The following is a 6,000-nucleotide window of genomic DNA, read 5'->3' on the forward strand; positions in this document are numbered from 1 at the left end:
TGTCTTCTCCTTTAAGGTCTCACTTTTTATTTAGACTTTAGAACTGTATTCAAATGAGGTTTTGACCGAAACTGAATCATTATGTACTTGAAAGCTAAAGAGCTTATCAGGCATCTGATAATGTTTTCAGGATTTCCCCAGATGAGACCGCGTAGTGTACAGACAGGAAGCTGAAGTATCGAGCGCCTGACCAGAGCTTCCTCCTGTGCAGGAGTGGGGGTTTCTTTGATTTGAGTCTTGAACTCTGCATGCATGGTCTGAGCCCTGAAATCCAAAGGATAACCAGCACCCAGATCTCCCAGCTGAGCCCTCCGAGCAAGGTGAAGGGAGCGCTGCAGCCTGCCCCGCTTGCAAGGTCAGCAGAGGCGCTCCCACCTCTCCCCGCGCTGTGTTAGCTCCCTGGCTCTCTATCAGCCAGGGAATCAGAAAGGGACTTTCCAGAGCTAGAAACATGTGAGCTGAAGGGATGGAATGAACCCATATGCAAATGAGTTTTGATTCCCTTCCCTTTATAAAGGTAAAATGTTTTTGAGAGAGAATCAGATCCTCCAGAGTGTGGGAGCCCGAGGTGGTTACCCTGGGCCGGCAGTGACTCTGTCCCTGCTCTCTGTTGGTCTGTCTGCCTTTCCATTGCAGAGAACAAAGTGGAGTGAAAGAGAAAACGAGAAATGCAAACCTGTGGTGATTGAAGAGGAAGAAGGAAAATGGAAGAGAAAGAGCTGAAGAGTGGGAAAAAGATAAAATAAAATGAATTTTGGGGATTCCGCTGTGAGTAAGAGCCGAAAAAAATGTAAGCTGATTTATTACGTGTTTGTCTTCTGCCTAAGCGCCAGTACGCTTTGTATACCTGAAAGGTAATTTGCACATTAAAGAGTGAATCAAAATGTCAACTTCTTCAATTCCTCCGGTTTTGAACCAGGATAGTTCTGTCAGCTTTGATGGATTCTGTAAATGCAACATAATGAATATTAAGTCTTTGAAGTAATTTTGAGTTATATTTACGCTAAAGTGACGAGAAATTTAAAATTATTTTAAATACTCTTTTTCAGGGAATCTGCACATTTTCTAGTGCTTCTCTTCACCACACAGGATTTTCTTCTCTTGTCCTTCTAATGCTGTTGTGATTTTATTCTATATCCAGTGGAATTCAGAAATAAGGGATGATGGTATCATTATGTGCATTAATATTTTTCTTGAGTTATGATTTTTATATATTTATTTTTTTCTTTTAAATCTGTTTCTTAACCCACTTAAATAACAACTATTTAATCAGGGAGAGGATGTGAGTTAATTGATGTATGTATTTTTTTTCTTTTCATTAATTCTTACTGATTTAGAAACTACGTTTGATTGTAGCAGAAAAGTTTGACTGGCTATCCCTAGTTTTCTTTCTCATCAATGCTTTACTTTTTTGAAATGGTTTATTTTAATTTTTTAAACAAGCTTCTAGCTTATATAAGCATCCAAATTTTGCTTTGCAGCATGGAAAAAGGGATGGAGAAACCGCCACTCTTCTGTGGTGGAATTTTCAACAAATTCCCTGGTGGGTTGGTGCGGGGAAGGGTTTCTGGAGGTTGCAGGATCAGGCAGCTCCCCTCCCTTTAGCAGCGTGATTAGAGACAGCCAGTTACTCTTTCATTTTTCTGATTACTTTACTTACTGAAAAATGCAGTTTTGACTGAACTGAAATTACTTCCAAAGCTCACCTGAGTGCAGCAGATAATCTTGGGTAAATAATCAAAAAGTAAACTTGTTTTAACATTTTGAGAATGAAATTTCCATTTTTTTCTTTAAAAAAACCAATTTGCATTTTCTTAATTGCTCCCATGCAGAAATAATAATGGCAAAAGAAGTAGCATTTTTTTTTTTTAGGCCAAAATATGTAAGGTATCTCAAATGTATGTGTTTTATTTTTAGAAAATAAATTTTAAAAATTATTCCATATTTAGCCAAATGACATTTTTCTTATGATTTCTTTTTCTTCCTTTTGGCTACTGGATTAAAAAAATACTGATTGCCATAGCTTTGGTGCATTTCATCTGGGAAAATGTTGAAATGAATGTTTTTCTGCGGGAAATGATGATGAAAATGTGAATTATTTTTGATGATAAAATTCTTTTTAAAATGTCTTTTTATCAGTCAAAATGAACACATTATCCATCTTTTTCCAAAAGAGAGAATGAACAGCAATTTTCACGATTTAAATCGATTTTACGTATCATCGTTGAACCAATTCCCTAATTTCATGAGCAAATCCAGCTGCTCTCTCTTCTACGGCTTTTCAAATATCTGGACTCCATCTAAATTTGCTTTGGGCTTCACAGTTCTTAGAACAGCTGCTGGATCAGCAGGGCCTGGGGTTCCTGGGGAGAGGGAGTTCGAGGATTGCCAACATAGCAGGACGAGGGAGCAGGCTTCCAGTGGGGACTCTTTTACAAGACAGAGGTTTCAAATATATTAATGACTACCTGGGATGGTCTTGGGGGGATTCATCAAGGAGCAGCCTGAAAATTTGCTTCAAAGCTGTATTTAAACCTTTAATATTCACTGGGTGCCTGAGTCCTTATTGGCAACGCTACGTGCCTAAATTTTCTGGATATGATCATGTTGAATCTAAACAATACCTAAATTATTTTCTTTAAAATGAGATCGGATGAGTTCAAGGAGAACAAGATTTAAAATTTTGCCTAGGAGGTGAGTGTATCCCCGAGGAAAACACCAGGTGCCCACAGGCTGGCTGTAGGGGAGCATTTCTCAGCCTTTGCTAATGGATGCTCTTCGAAACAAAAACCTTGGACCATTTCACATGCCCAAAAAGGAGCCATCTGCACCTGCAGGCAGTCCCTGGAAGCTTCCAGAAACCGACTCCCAGTTTTTCCTCTTGTAAACACGATGGATCATGGGCTGGTTTCTGGGGTCTGGCAGCGGCGTTCACAGCGCAGAGCTGCGCCATTCCACGGGAACAGAGTGCAGGTGCCTTAACTGGGTCACAATTCATTGCTCTCAGACTGGCAGGTGCCTCTGAACTAATGCTGGCCACTTCCACACTGCTCCAGCTGTCTCATTATTTTAGTGTTACACAACTTTATTTCAGTGCATTAGAATTGAAACAAATGTATTGAAGGTTTGTTTGCTCTTCCTAGAATATTTTCAATAACTGCAGTGCAGTTACAACATAAACACAGCAACCTTTTGTATTTTAATTGTTGATATAAAAAAACCTGTTTGAAGAAATCTAATCTAATGGACTACTAACTTACAATGGTTTATTACAGTGTGCTTCTCCAAGTAAATTCCTTGCTAGATGATGATCACATTCCTTTTTTTTAAATAATGGGAAGGTTACAAAAAGGTGATTAATTGATGTTTGCCTGTTTGTTTTTTAACTGCTTATACAGAGTGTAACCATTTTTCTATCAGTAGTACAGTCTAGTAGTTATGTAGTTACAAATACTGTAAATAACTGTGTACTTTCTACAGAAGAAACATTGCCAGCACTTTTATTAAAAATATGTAAATTGGGAAGGAATAAGAAATGGTCACCTACTCTCTCCTGTTTATTTTTCTTTTTTTTTTTTTTATCTTCCTATTTTGGGTGTTGAGATTAATTCTGAAACATACTGATTGATGAGTCATTTTGAGCTCGCTCTGTTCCACTACATTTATCAGGAATTAGTTCATGAACATTAGTTCAGGAGCAGTTCATATGCTGCTGGAGACAGCATACATGTCACCTGCAGCATCTGCCCTGGGCACGGTTATCAGATATCCTGACCAAGGAAGGAAGTGTCGCTGGGTTTGGGACAGCTCTGTACTCGAAGAGTTAGCACTTTGCCTTTGTCCTCAGTCAGCTGGTGTGAAACTTCTTCTTTGTTTACAGCAGAATTTTATTGCTGAAATTAGAAAGACTAGATAGAGGCTGAGCAGTTGCGAGGGCTTTTAATGTCTCAGTTCTCATTGCCCTTGTTGGCTCTCTGAAAATTGGCTTTCCAATTTCTTACGTCTGGGCGCTGTTGGTACCGCTGTTACTGCAGTTGTGTCAGTGTGCAGAATGTGAGCTTTAGACTGCTACATTCTCCTACACTAAGTTTCATCCTGTCATCTGAAAATATATATAAAAAAGCCAGCACATGGAGCCTAAAAAAGCTTGTATTTTTCAATACATAAATCTTGCTGAAATTGTCTCCAGGGCTGTGACTTATTATGCCTGAGTATAAATGAAACTATACTCCACTGTAACTACAGCATAAGTAATTGGTATAGTGAGTACTAAAAATAATACTTAGTATTAGAAGTCTTTATTATGGCTGTTAGCCAGAACTTTTTAAAAATAGGAAATAACTTTTCATTATGCACTTTTGATACTAGTGTTCTTACTAGCTGTAATGTATATAGAGGGCTGATGGTGTGTTGTTTTTCTTAGTGATTTATGCCTAGTGTGAATTTTGCCATGTATTCTTTCTCCAATTTAGTGAAAAAATGAAGAAAAAATCAGTAAGTTCTAGGTCAAAAAATGAAATGGAATATGCAATCATTTTAATGGAAAAATGTGACTAAAATGGAGACAAGAGAATTGAACCTCAATAAAAGCAGAGTGGAATAATTCTGCAGCAGAAGAAATTGAATGTTTGTTATTTGTGGAACAGACATTGGCAATAGAAATGTAACTATCTCTTAAAATTAAAAATTGAATTAGAAAATAACTGGAAGTTCCAGAAAGCATTTTGGGAAAAAATGTACTTGTTTCTGGAAAACCTCTGATTCATCATGAGATGGGAATATTTTTTTCATGTAAGAATTAACAAGTCCAGATTATTTAAATTTTTTTTTTTCTCTGTGACGTGGGAACAATGAAAGTGTCTGTGTAGTTGCAGGGCCAAAGATGTTACGGACCTTTTCCATTTTTCATCCTGAAGGGTTCAGGGAAAAGACCATCTACAGTTCCTCATCTGGCATTGCCTGTGGCGTTCACTGATATGGGGAGGACCTGGGAGCAGGACGTGCTTGACACCAGTGTAGCTGTAGTGTAGCTTAGGTGTGACTTTTCTTGAAGCCTGAACTGAAGCTTTGGCCTTGGGTTTTTCGTGGGTGAAGGTGATCTTTCTAGAGCGCAGGAAGATCTTCTGCGTGTGAACACTCTGCCTGTAAGCTTACGTATGAGCTGTACTGAGAGCGATTAACAATATTTCAAGTTAGGATATTGGCAGTGTTTGCCCATAGAGGCATTCTTGTGGATCCCTGATCTGTGGCAGAGCTGCTCTGCTGAGAACGGGAACGATGGAAGGAGAAGGAGACCTGGGCAGTGTAGAAGGGCTGAGATTGTTTTTGGTGTGAGGTGAGGGCAAGGCAGGCTCCCCACAGCCCAGCACACCAGGCAGCTTCTGCAGGAACTGAAATTACTCTGGGGAGCAAATGAGGCTGCCTGTGGGAAAAAGTGGGCCAGGGTGAAGTCAAAGAAATGGGTAATTTTCAAATGGAGAAAACCAAACATTTGGGTTTTAAAGGTTGAACTCTGGGTTTGTCACAGTGGGTAAAGGTTTTCACAGTGTGAGGCTGATCTGGAGCTGCTGCAGGGGATGCTCAAGGTCTGCCCAGCCAGCAGAACTCCCCTGCAGAGCTCTGCAGAGCACACAGCCCACAGCCTGCACTGAAATTACAGCTCTGCCCTGCAGCACAGCCAGCACGGCTGAACTGAGAGTTTCTGCTGGGCTCGAGTGTTTGCCTGCCTCTGGTGCCACTGTGCTCCTTTCTGGGAGTTTTCCTCTTTTTTTAAAAAAAATTCAAAATCTCTAGATTCACCCTCTTGTTTCAACTCCCCAGCTGTCAGTGTAGCTGTGAATTTTTCTTCTAGCTGTTGGGAAAATATATTTAACAAAATAAGGGTGAAAAAGATGCTTTATGCTCCTAATGAAATGAGACCATATTCATATTTTATTTCAAGTTCCTTGTGTTAATTAATTACCACCCGTGATGAGCTCATTTGGGTAGTATCTGGATTTC

Source organism: Hirundo rustica, chromosome 14, assembly GCF_015227805.2.
Source record: "Hirundo rustica isolate bHirRus1 chromosome 14, bHirRus1.pri.v3, whole genome shotgun sequence".
NCBI lineage: Eukaryota > Metazoa > Chordata > Aves > Passeriformes > Hirundinidae > Hirundo > Hirundo rustica.